The sequence below is a fragment of the Pseudopodoces humilis genome, chromosome 2 (assembly GCF_049639895.1).
Source record: "Pseudopodoces humilis isolate 2021_Gansu_Grassland_sample_001 chromosome 2, ASM4963989v1, whole genome shotgun sequence".
NCBI lineage: Eukaryota > Metazoa > Chordata > Aves > Passeriformes > Paridae > Pseudopodoces > Pseudopodoces humilis.
In genome coordinates this window covers 2,556,667-2,569,826 of record NC_142201.1, presented here as the reverse complement: position 1 = coordinate 2,569,826, position 13,160 = coordinate 2,556,667, and the positions used below count along the sequence as shown (strand labels likewise).

The 13,160-nt window shown below is 49.1% G+C and overlaps 1 protein-coding gene across 1 annotated transcript in view; it reads left to right on the top strand.

The window, feature by feature from the left end:
* Positions 1–2,274: 2,274 nt before the first annotated feature.
* Positions 2,275–13,160, top strand: part of KCNJ6 (potassium inwardly rectifying channel subfamily J member 6) — a 147,221-nt gene continuing 136,335 nt past the window's right edge. Inside the window, exon 1 of the mRNA XM_088051087.1 lies at positions 2,275–2,413. The gene's annotated coding sequence lies outside the window, so the exon portion shown is untranslated. The remainder of the gene's footprint in view (positions 2,414–13,160) is intronic.

Here is a 13,160-nt window from a genome sequence, read left to right as displayed (position 1 = left end):
ATTTGCCTGGGACCTTCAGAAAGCAGCAGAGATCTTTTCAGTGTGTCTTAGCATTAATTCACTCTGAGAGGCTCTGCAGGGAGATTGGTGGAGCTGACACTGAGTGAGCTGCAACTGAGATTAAATAGATGGGAGGGGAGCAGCAGGCTAAGTATAAAATAATTATTTGTGCACCTGTTCCAGAGCCATTTCAGGTTTTGTGCCCCAAGAGAAAAAGTGCCATTTGGAGAGCACGAGGGTTTGTGCAATTAAATGATGCTGTTTTGGTTCCAAGCTCAACCTAACCACTCGTATGCTGCTTCTCCTGAAATATTTAACAATTAATAGAGTTAAAAGGGCCTATAACCCATCCTAATGTGTCAGGATCATGAAGGCAGAAAGGATAAGATCCTACATGTCCTCATTTCACATAAACCCTTTCTCCATGTTGATTGTGCCCGTTTTTCCTGCTCTGTTGGCAAATGAAAGCAGGAAAAATGAGTAACAAGTAGAACAGGCTCCAGAAAAGCAACTTTAGCTTTGGAGAACAGCTCCTGCTCCAGGAGATTTGGTCCTAGCACAAGGGAAGAGATTTAAAGAACAGTAGTTTGCAGGAAGAAATTAAGAGTTGTGCAAATCACCCAGGAAGAAGAGGCCTCATGCTGCTCTTTTCAGCCAGGTTCTCTTTTATGGGAAAAGCTTAAGGAGCAAGAATGCAGCCATTTTTTAACCTAACACGATATAATAATACAACCACCACACAATTGCATGGCCTCAAATGAGATTTCAGAGAGAGAGAGAAAAAAAGTTATTCCCAGAAAGTACATTAGAAAATGTAGGAAGGTGTGAAGAAAGGGTGAGGTGAGAAAGCAGATGCAAATAAGGAGATTTTACAAGCTAAAGCGGTGCTGGTTTAAAACATTACTTTTTTTCTCAGAAGGAGAAAAAAATTAAATCACTGATGATGCATGGTCAGAGAGCACAGATGGGGTGTGGAGCTGGGCTTGCTGTTAATCTAAGAGAAAAAATTACAGAGAAACTGATAGGACTTTTGAAAGTGCAAATTGTTATCATTTACATTACCTGAAAATCCACAGTCCCACTGCTTCCCACTGACTAGGGGCAAAATTATGGACGATGGTTATTTATTTAGTTTGGAATATGAATATTTATCACAGTGCAGACACAAAAGGTGAAGTATTTCATCTTTTCAGCAGGTGGAGTGGTCTGGAAAGGATGATTATGATGAGGTCTGGAAAGGACTTCTGGGCTCTACTTTCCAGCCAGGTTTTCTCAGCAAAGAAGGTTGAAGTATCTGTTGATGTCTGAAGGTGTGCACCTGCCTGTTTGCCTGGCAGCTGTTCCAGCCGGGAATGTGGCATCTGTCGGCCAATTTCAGCCGAGCCTGAGAGTGGGAAAGCAATGCCAAAAACTCCATCAGTGTGAAGGGGGGGGGGTAAAGGTGCTGGGAAGTGCCCCACAGGGGACGGAGGTTTATTTGTGGTGTGAGATCAGCCCTTGTTATGCGCCAGAGAACTGCGGGACACAAACCCTGGTGTTCCCTGGATACACCTGTGGTTCTCTTCTTTGCTGTGAGGGCAGTGAGGTGCGCAGAGAAGCCGTGGCAGCGCCGGGATCCCTGGAAGTGCCCAAGGCCGGGCTGGATGGAGCTCCGAGCGAACGGGGCTAGTGGAAGCTGTCCCTGCCCACGGCCGGGGGGCCGGCGCTAACTGATATTTAAGGTCCCTTCCAACCCAAAGCCTTCCACGATTCCGTGATTCCTGCGCGGGGAGGGCTCCGCCGGGGTAGGCGGGACGCTCCGGAGGCAGCCGCATCCCGGCGGGAGGGACAGCGCCGGGTCCCCCCCGCGCTCCGCCGCGCTCCGCGCCCCCCTCCATCCCCGCGGGAGCGCAGCGCTCCCTTCCAGCGGGGGCGGCGCAGGCGGAGCGGGGCCGCCCCCGCGGAGGGGGCGCCCCGCCCCCGCCGCCCGCAGAGGGCGCTGCCGCCGCCCGCCCCGCGCCCCGCGCTCCGCTCCGCGCCCGCCGGGCCAGCGCAGCCCCCGGCGCAGCCCCCGCGCCCGCCCGCGGCCGCTCCGCGGGGCCGCGCCTCCCCCGCCCGCCTCGCCCGGAGCCGCGCACGGCCGCGCACAGCCCGCACACAGCCGCGGCCGTCCGCCCGCCCCCCGCTCCGGCGGAGCCCCGCGGCCGGCGGGTGCCGCTGCCCCCCGGGGGTGCGCGGCCGGCGGGAGGTGGGCGAGCGGGCGTGGGGAATGGAGACGCCCGACAGCATCCTCGGGGCCGTGTGACTGCGAGCGGCGCTCAGACGCGCGCACGGAGCCGGAGCCGGAGCCCCGCAGCCGGAGCAGCGCCGGGCAGAGCCGCCCTGCCCCGTCCCGTCCCGCGGGGAGCCGGCATGGAGTGACAGCAGCCGCCAGGTAAGCGGGGCTGCCGTGCCCGAGGGGACGCTGCGCAGGTGATGGATCGGGGCTCGCCGTTTCGCTGCCTGTGCCCTCGCGGCTCGCTGCCGCCGCGTTTCTCCCTCTCCCCCCCTCTCCGCCCCAAAAAACGCCCTTCCTCGAGCTCCCGGGCAGCCACGGCGGCGGTGCCGAGGGATTCGGGGCGCGTTACTTATGTAACCCGGGGGCGGGCGGCCGCGGCCGCTTCCCGCTGGGCGAGGGGCGAAGCGGCAGCGGCCGAAGCGAGGGGAACGCGGTGGGGCGAGCGGGCGGCCCCGAGGTCCCCGATTCCAGCTGCCGTCGCGGGAGCCTCCCTCGTGGGAGCCCCATCCCCACGCCCTCGGGCAAAAGCGCGGCCGCCGCGACGGGGCCGGGGCTGCGCCGGGCTCCCCCCGGCTCCGGGGCTCGGCACCGCGGGCCGGACCCGCCGGGATCCGCGTCCCGCCCGGCCGCCCCCTGCCCAGCGGAGCTCCAGCGGCGCTGCCCGAGCTGGGAAGAACTTCAAAGCGGGGAGGAGGGAAGGAGCGAGGGGACGGTGCTGTTTTGGCTGCTCCCGTCTCACTTGTGCGCTGGGAGGGCAGCGCGGGGAGCTGGGAGCAGCCGGGGCGAGGCTGGGGGGAGCCGGGGTAGCGCTGGAGGCGGCCGGGGCCGGGCGGAGAGGAGCCGGAGCCGGGATGAGGGGGCGGCGCGGCCCCGCTGGGCGGTCAGGGAAGGGACAGCTTCCCCCGGGGGACACGGGTGGCGGAGGGGACGGGGGTGGTCACGGAGGGGTGCCCGTCTCCTCTTGTTCGGAGGGAGAGCGAGCTCGGTATCACCATGGCGACCTGAGGGAGGAAAGAGATAAATAAATAAATAAGTAGGAGATAACTCCCCCCCTTCTTCCACTCCCCCCCGGCCCTCGCCGTCCCTTCCAGGCCAGGTCCGTTGCCAAAGGTGGGGAGAAAGCACGGACAAAACTTTCCTCTCGTGGTAAAAGCGGGCGGCGAAGGGCCGGGGGACGGCGGTGGGGAAGGGACCGCAGTTTCGGGGAGCCAGGGGCTCCCGGATCGCCGTGGCCGGAGCATCTTCTCCGGGAAAGCTGCCTCGGGGCTTGCTCCTCCTGGCTGCTTAGGATGCCTCCCTTTTCCCCATCTCGCTCCTCGCCCTCTCGGCCAGCCCCGGGGCGCTCTGCCTCCGGCTGCCGGAGCGCTCCGGCCCCGCTGCAGCACCGCGGACAGCGGCGGCCGGGCGGCCCGGGGAGCGCGGGGGATGCGCGGGGCCAGCGCGGCTCGGGGGCTTTGGAACGGGAATTCTGCGCTGGGAGGACCCGGAGAAGCCCCTGCCGGTGTCCCCGCTGTTAAAATCCCCCCCGAGCCGCTCCCTGCTGGGCGCCAGGAGCCAGAGGAAGACTCACCCAGGGCCACTTAACTTTCCTGAGCAAAACGAATGCAGGAGCAAAGAGATTAAAAAATTACGTCTTTTCCACGAGCTCGCTGGAGGTTGTTTTTTAGGGCTGTTTTGCGGTTTTTAGGGCTGTAAGCTGTTACAGGTAACTGCATCCCCCAGCAGGACCGTTCACACACACAACAGCCGTGAAAGCAGCCCTGCAGAAATTGTGAGAAATGCCTAGCCTCGGCTGCTTTGCCTGCAGGAAACTCGTGGAGAGACAGCACTTGGAAGGAATTGCACTCTTAGCTCAGGGAGCCATCCCACTGCTGAGGGGCACAATTGCACAGGTGGAGTTTGTGCCTGTCAGTCGTGGTCAGCTCATTGCAAAAATAAAAGAAACACTTCCTGACAGAGCCCTCTTCTCCTCAGACAGCTGGTGACCGGTTTAAATAAATATAAATATAAAAAAGTGTTTGGGTTAGTGATAATGCACCAACAGCCAGGATACATTTCTTGCTCTGATGGGCTGTAAATCACTGGCTCAGCTCAGCTATACCTATCTCATTCTAGCAGTTACATATGCAGTTATTACCTCAGACTAGGAAAAAATTAGTCTAGGAAAGCAAACAACATAATTAATACTATTCGCTGGGGGAGATAGAGATGGATTAGTCACTTTTGGGCTGTTCACCGTGTCAGGATATTCGTTTTTCATTAAGCAAACGAAATTTATTTGATCTTGCCTCGGTGCTGATAGGCAGTAAACTATAGGTACATGGAGAGTTATTGGTTTGGAATCCAAATCCTCAGCCTCTCTGGGTTGTGCTTTAACTATCAGCAATCTATCAAATCACACCAGGACTGGTTTCCTGCTCTGCCTGCCTGCCTGCCTTCTTGCTTATAAATTCTCAGTTTCAAAGAATTCTGGAAGGGACAAACACATAGGTGAGTCCTAGCCAAGTATGAGAGTTAATTGGGTTTTTTATTTTTTCCTGTGATGCCCAGAGTGGGCATTTCTGGGTGGGGCTCTAGTAGAAGGTGTCCCTGATGATCCTTAAGGTCCCTTTTAACCCAAACCACCCCGTGATTCTGTGCAGAGACCCCAGGTAAATTCCTTGCTGAGAAAAACAAATCCTTTTCCATGTGAATCTGCATTTTGCCCTAACTCCACTTCTGGAGTGAACTAATGAGTTAAGCCTTTATGGAAATGGAGACCTGGATATTTTAATGCTGGGCCTCTCATTTCCAAGCCTATCTCCCAGGGAATATGAGAATAAAGGCCTGAACTGTAAGTACAAGCTCGGGAACTCATTACTTTCCTGTGGGAAAACGAGAAGTTACAGAAACCAACTTTTCAGGGCAGTTACCAAACCATTTGCAATACTTGGAGTTATTGATTTCCTTACATAAGGCAGGGCTCCTGCAGCGTCACAACAATGCTATCAGATCATTACCTAATGATTTTGCCTCATAAGCAAATAAGGAAAGAGTTAATTATAGCAACACCAGCCGAAAGCCCCACAACCACAGGCTCAATTAGTAAAAGACACAATTCTTTGTGGAATTTCTGCCAGTGCATTTGTACCACATTCAGTCTGAGCTTCTCGAGGTACATAATTTCACTGCAGGAAAGACTTGTTTTTCACAGGCATGTGTTTGGAGCCTTGTTTTGTAGTCACGTTGTTGAAACATGATACTTTGTAAGGAAAATAAGATCTCTCCTTCAAACTGTGTAAGAGAGACAGAATTTCATTTATATTTTCATAAAATCCCCATCACAATGGATATATTCAAATATTCCAGAGTAGGTTTAGGTTTAAGCTTTATGTTCTTTCTTTCACCTCTCAAGAACTCTGGACACTGTTGGTGTAGGATTACTGTGTTTGTCATGATCTCCTCATGACAGGACTTGTCTATATCCTTCTATACAAGTAAGAAGTAAAATAATTCATGTTAACGCTCTCCCAAACAAATTAAATTATGTCTCAAGCAGCAGTGCTTGATACATTGTAAAGATCCCATTTCTATTGTATAATTTCTTTGATTTTCATTGCTGTTAAAAGCTTTGCACCTCTGTTCAGTGCTTCCATCACCTTCCAGCTCCAGGATGTTATTTTTTATATGGGACAATTAAGTTCTGGCAGTTTTTAAAAACTTATAAGGTTTAGGTTAATGTGTTACATTTATATGGATGTACAACTTTTACTGGTGGAGACAGTTTGATAGTAGAAAACAACATTCCCAATATATTAAGTGTTAATATTTATATATTGATTGTGCAGAATGTGATGATTCTGAACAAACCCCAAATCTACCAAACAGCAAGGGAAAAGTTTTAATCTCATTCCCACTTGACTTTCTGGAAGATTTTTTTTTTGGCTTTTAGTTGCTTGCCTTTTGGAGGTTTTCTCCAGAGGCTTTGCTAGAATGCTGCTGATGTTGAAAATGCAATTTTTATGTTTTATTAATAGCTGGAATAGAAGTATCGAACAATTGGAGGTTATTGAATCCAGTTTTTCCACACAGCACTGCAGTTTTTAATGATGCCCAAGGACACAGGCTGGTGGAAGCTGGAGGCCTTCTGACAGAGCCTCATGACTGCCTTGTGGAGTCTCTGCCAAAAGGACAGATCCCAAACCAGCCCATCCCAACCCCACCCTCTGCAGGACATCAGTCCTGTCCATGCAGGTTTTGGAGGAGAAAAACCTCTGTGATCTAAGAGACTGGAATTTTTCTGTCCTTAGTATGGCAGGTATGGATCCTGCCCATAAGGAGGCTCAGAGCACCTTTAGCTCCTCGTTTAACTCCTCACCTCCTCCTCATTTAACTCTCCACCCATGATCTGCCTCCAAGAATATCACCCAGGGCCAGGGGAATTTGGCAGCTGAGGAAACACACCTTGCTTCCATTTGCAAAGCTCATTAAAGTGGATTTTTGCAGTCTATTCATGAGCTCCTACATATGGCCAGCAGAACACCCTGTCCTCAGACACAGGACAAAAAAACAAAGCTGGGAGATTTTCAAGTTCCTCAAAAATAGGCAATTTCTACCCTCAGAGTCACACAATGCCCAGTAAAATTGAAGAATTATAGAATCACAGATTGGTTTGGAAAGGACATTAAAAACCATCTTGTTCCAGCCCCCTGCCATGGGCAGGGAACCTTTCCCTAGAGCCCCATCCAGCCTGGCCTTGAACACCCATTGAAAATCTTCATGAGTGCAAGGGCTCCCCACAGCCCTGAGTGCAGAAGCCCAAATTTATGCCAGAGGTTGCACAAGAAGCTTTAACATAAGTGCCAAGGGCTGGTCAGAGAAGTTTTATCTGGAGTATTACTCAAGAGAGCTTTGAATTAAAAAATAGCCACAAGGCAAAAGCCCATTCTGCTGCTATTTTCCAGTGACAACCTCAGGTTAGGCATTAATGGTAGCTGGAAGTCTATATCCACAGCATCCACCAGTCTTCAGCTGGAAATTATTTACTTCCAACAAGTTCCCTAAACATTTGCAGACACAGCTTGCAATCCACAGGAGCAAATTATGATTCCACAGGGATTTAAGGGGTTTTTTAAAGCATTAATAACTCTGTGTGTGAGTGCAGACAGTGAAGGCTCAAATACTTAAACCAAGGAACCTCTTATTAATCCTGGCTGCCAGTGACTTCCTCACCCTCTCTGGCCATGTCCATACTGAGGGAGCTCAGCTTCAGACTCTGACATCTCTGGAGACATCCACACCCTCAGAAAAACCTCTCAGGCACAGGAGGCCTCTGTCTCATCCTAAAACTGAGGAACAGGGTGCCCAGAGAAGCTGTGGCTGCCCCTGGATCCCTGGAAGTGTCCAAGGCCAGGCTGGCCAGGGCTTGGGGCAGCCTGGGACAGTGGAAGGTGTCCCTGCCCATGGCACTGGGTGATCTTAAGGTCCCTTCCAACCCAGATAATTCTGGGATTTTATGAGTTTGGGGTGCTGGCACAAATGTAAATGTGAACTTTGGCATTTGGCTCTGAGGCCTGACCCTCACGTGCCCCATGGCTAAAGGAGGTTAGGACAGTTTGGATGGGGAGAGGTGCTTCAACAAACCCTTGGATATGGTTCCACAACCCATCACAGGCCTGCAGAAACAGCCTCAGTCTTGACTTGATTTCATTTCATCCCCCTTGACCTGTGTTGGGTCTTTAAATTCAGCTGTGCCTTCAGGAAGAGCAGTGCCAGGCCTGATTGCTACTGCCACAGCAGTGATGGCATTTCAGAGGCAAATAAACACTGAAGATCAGAGGTTTGTACAGCTGCTCTGGATTGTCCCACATTCCTCTCAGCTGCAGAGGCTGTTGGAGGCTGACCTGAGGAAGCCACCATGCACAGGATTTTTTTTGGGACTCTGGAGCAGAACACTGGGGCTTGGTTTCCTGATGAAAGCCAAGTGCTGGCATTTGTGCTGATTTCTCAAAAAATAAGTAAAAAAAAATAAATTAAAAAAACAACAAACAAACAAACCCAAAACACTTCTGGATAAGAAAACAATAATGTGCAGATTGAAAGGGTGACACAGGAGGCTGAGGGAACGAGTGGCATGATGAGAGCCTGCACGAGCATCGTTAATTCAATGCTCTAATCAACTTCTGTGTTCTGCGGTGCTTTATCACAACCATCCCTGCTTCAGCCTCTCCAGCTCAGAGTACTTTGCAGCATTGCAGGAAATCCTCTGCTTTTTGCTTCCCATTTAAACAAATAATCTCATTGTGTCTTGTCAATACAGACAACTTTGTCAATGAAAGCGAAGGAGAAATTATCATGTAATTTAGTATTTATCATAATCAAGAGCAGGGGTTCATTAGAACAATGAGCAATTGTCAAATTATTTCTCAGAGTAGTTATTTGAAGAATGAGAAAAGAGTATTTCCTACCTTCCTGCTTTTTCTCCCACCATCTCCTGCTGACACTCAGAGCCTGCAGTTTCTATCAGCCTGCCAGATCAATTTCCCATTCCTGAAAAGAAGCATTTATGTTAAATGATTGCAATTAAGAACCTCCTTACAGCTCAATAGCTGTCTGGACACGCAGAGGTAATTCCCCATTGATTTCCATGGGGCCAGATTTTCACAGGAAGATCTTCAAAAAGCAGTGCCTGCCTTGGAAGTGCAGCTTCCCTGGGCTTCTTAGAGTACCCTAGAATGGAATCCCGGAATCCCTGAGGCTGGAAAAGCCCTCGCAGCCCATGGAGTCCAGTCTGTGACCCATCTCCACCTTGTCCCCAGCCCAGAGCCCTGAGTGCCACGTCCAGCCCTTCCTTGGGCACCTCCAGGGATGGGCACTGCAAAGCTCCCTGGGCAGCCCCTGCCAAGGCCTGAGCTCCCTTTCCATGGGCAAATTCCTGCTGCTGTCCACCCTGAGCCTCCCCTGGCCCAGCCTGAGGCCGTTCCCTCTCCTCCTGTCCCTGTTCCCTGGCAGCAGAGCCCGACCCCCCCGGCTGTCCCCTCCTGCCAGGGACTTGTTCAGAGCAATCAGGTCTCCCCTCAGAGCATCAATGAAAAGAGCTGGGCAACTCCAAAAAGTAATTTCATTCCATCAAAGACCTCAGGAGGCTTCTAGACATGCCACACTTTGGTGCCTCAAGTTTCATGGGATGCCTGTCATGGGGTGATCACTGTCACTAGGAATTAAACCAACGTGGTCATCTACAGGTGCAGAAGGTGTGGGAGATGAAGCCCTGTCTTCAGAGCTCCCTCACAGAACTGTGCCCACTATGCAGTGTCCTGCATCAGTCTCTTCCTGCCTGGCTTTTAAAAATTCGAAGTTTATGTAGAAGTCAGGTTTATTTTGATCTCACATTGCTCCTGACACTCTCCAGCTGCAGCCTGAAGTGGCTCAGTGCCTCCTGGTCTCAGAGGTGGCCTCGGGCTCTCAGAGCTGGAACCAACAGCAGGGGCAGGGAGAACACAGGTGGGCAAGGAAATGGAAGGAATCCTCTTTATCTAATTAAAACCAGAGGCTGTTTAATGATCTCAGGATTGCCATCAACTGCAGCAGGCTGTGGATCAGTGTCAGTGCAGAGAGGAAAGGGGAAGGGAAGGAAAGGGGAAGGGAAGGGGAAGGGAAGGGAAGGGAAGGGAAGGGAAGGGAAGGGAAGGGAAGGGAAGGGAAGGGAAGGGAAGGGAAGGGAAGGGAAGGGAAGGGAAGGGAAGGGAAGGGAAGGGAAGGGAAGGGAAGGGAAGGGAAGGGAAGGGAAGGGAAGGGAAGGGAAGGGAAGGGAAGGGAAGGGAAGGGAAGGGAAGGGAAGGGAAGGGAAGGGAAGTTGTGCCAGCTTTGTTGTGTTCTCCTCAGTGTGCTGCTGCCTTTGGTACAAGTGCAGGAGAGCAGAGCTGTTAGGTGAGAAATAAATAAAAGGTCTCATTTAGTTCTTCACTGAATGGGAGCTGGGGATTATCAAACCAGCAGCATTTGTAGAGGGGAGGAGGGGAAGGAGGCAGCTGGATCCCAGCCCATCAGTGTCACCCAGTGTGGTGTGTCCAGCTGGACACATCCCACCAAACACAGTGTCTCTCCAGTCATCTCAAAATCCAGGGCTGGTGTGATTCTCTGCACAAGAATTCCAATACTTCAGGTAGTTAATCATGTTCAATAAACTAGATACATGTTTATCTCAGCTGAGTATCCCACAGGGATGTGAGCAATCCTTGGGAAGCTGCTGGATTCTATCTACGAGGCATAATTACATTAAAGCATAAAGTGCATCCCAAGCCTTCCGTGATTACAAACAAAGCAGTGTTAATCCTCTTCCCCCAAACACACCAAAGTTAGCACTAAAGCCTGCAAGAGAAACAAACAGAACATTGTAGTGACCAAGAAAATTTTCCAACAATATCTGGAATATTCTAGTGATGGTGACTGTAATTATGTGTTGGACATTTAGCATCACATTTAATGTGATTTTAAGGATATTGTTTTAATGTAGATGTTCTCCACACATTCACCACCACTAAACTTGTCCCTAAGGATTTCAAGATTTAAGGGTGACCCTAAACTTCTGCTGCAGTTCTAGATTCTGGGTTTGGCTGAGTTCTTCATTTCTAGCCAGAGGAAGGAAAGCAATATCAAAATATAAGATGGTTAAAATTTGGAAGGGGTGGGAAGGAGAAGAGCTTGAGAGAGAAGGGAAAATGACATACAAAAAAAAAAAAAATAGGGAATGGAAAAAATGTCCTAGAATTGGATCATAAAGACTCCTATACTTGGAACAGTCCATTCCACAGTTCTGGGATGGCTCCCTGGAATTCAGGTGACCTGCAACCTCTGGATGTTGCTGATCACTATTTTCTACCCCTTGCAAGTGGCAAATTTGTGATCTAACCTACAGCAGTGAATTCATTGAGCCAATACTACCAAAGCCTTTGCATTCTGGACATACAGAAAATATTTTTCCTTGCATAATTATCTTTTATAAACTGCTTTCCAGAAAAGAAAGAGGGCCCTCTGTGTATAAGTAGAAAATACCTGGTATTGACAATGCTGCATTCCAGCAGTGTTTGCTGCAGGAAAGAGCTTTGTTCTTCCATGGAGTGAGACACAAGGACAGCAGATATGAAGCCCATTTACCTCTAGAACTCCAACAGAAATACCATAAAAGTCTAATAATAATAATAATAATAATAATAATAATAATAATAATAGTAGTAGTAGTAGTAGTAGTAATGTTGTTTGCAAAGAGCAGAACTTGGGGTTTGTTTGTTGTTTTCTTTTTAATTCCAGCTGCTTTCAGAAGCCAGGCTGGTGGGTTTGGGCAAAAATCAAATACTTGATGATAATTAAGCAGGAAAATCAGGTTAGGCCTTAGAATTACAGCAGAGGAAAGATTTATGATATTAATATGAGAAGAAATAATAATAACAAAAGAAAGTGAAGGAAGCCAGGCAGGAAATGCTCAGGAATAGTAAAACCCACCAAGCTGCTGCAGAAATAGAATCACAGAAAATGTGAGATCTTCTAAATGCATTTTAGTCAAAGAGCATTAAAGTCTCTCCGTTCACTTCAAGGGGTTTCATATCAGACCTTAAATGTAAATTTATTTTAAACAGGCTGGTATGTAGGAGAGAGAGGTCTGACATGCAGCTTCCTTAGCACATCCCAGGATGACTTCATTTCCTCAGACTGCCATCAGAAATATTTGTACAATCCAGCCTCAACTTTGTTCCTATTTGTGCTTTCTCGGTGTAAAAGCAGAGCCAGGGAAGGTGATCCAATAACACATTCTAGAAACCTCTACAAATACTCCAAATCCTTTCCCACTGTGGTGATTTTTAGATGGAGTTTCTCACATTTGGCCACACCACAAGCACAAGCACGTGGTGCTCCCATGGGAGTTCTGCAGCTCCCCAGGATTAAAGAGCACATTTTCAACAGAGGTGGAAGTGCATCAACCCAGACATTTACCAGGAGCTGCAGCCTGGGTGTTTCTGCAGGATCTTTAATTAAGATCAACTTGCTTTAGGTCCAAAGCATGGATTTGGGAGTAAATATGAAAACAGATTTCAAAGCAGCTTATTTTAAAATTAATGGCTGTTGGCACCTGCATGGGACGTCAGTCAAGAGTGGTTGAGGTGAGCACAACTGAAATGGTGAAATAAAAATATTAAGCCATCTGTTGTGTTTTACATATTATTTTTAGTAATGCAGAAAAAAGCCAGATTTATTCCTACTTCCCCTTAATGAAGTTTTCCAGAAATAAGTAGTGCATTAACAGGCTTTTGACAATTTATGGCAGTAACCAGTCCATAAAAAGCCCATTAAAAGGCCAAGTGATGTTCAATCCATCGAATGTGTGGGCAGGGCCACCCCATAAGTTTCAAGACAAAAACCAGCCCAGGAGCTGGGCTGTGCAGTTGGAAAAGGTGGGAGCAAACAGTGGCAGCTGAAATAGCAAGAAAAATCTTCATTTTGTTCTTGGAAACAACGCCTCAGGCACCCTCCTTATGAGCAGAAGAAGGAGAAAAATCCAACTTCACTGTTTGAAAATTACACAGAGGAAGAACTTTAAATTTCCACAACAATTTTGTCAGGTGAATTCCTCATTTCAGTGAAATCTGAAGGTGAGTGAGGCTGGACCCAAAGCACATATTCCATATTTCATCATAGCCACAGTCTAAAAACTGCATTTTTGTGAGCTGACCTCAGGTTGAACTGAGCATCATTAGTAAAGATGCGCCATCAGGAAAAACCACAAACAAAAAACAAAACCCCACATACACATGCACAAGAAAAAAATATTTAAAAACCTAAACTTCAAACCTAACTCTCCAGATCTAATTGTAATTATCAAAGCCATACTCAATAAATTAGAATTAGCCCTTCTGCTCAATCTCACACA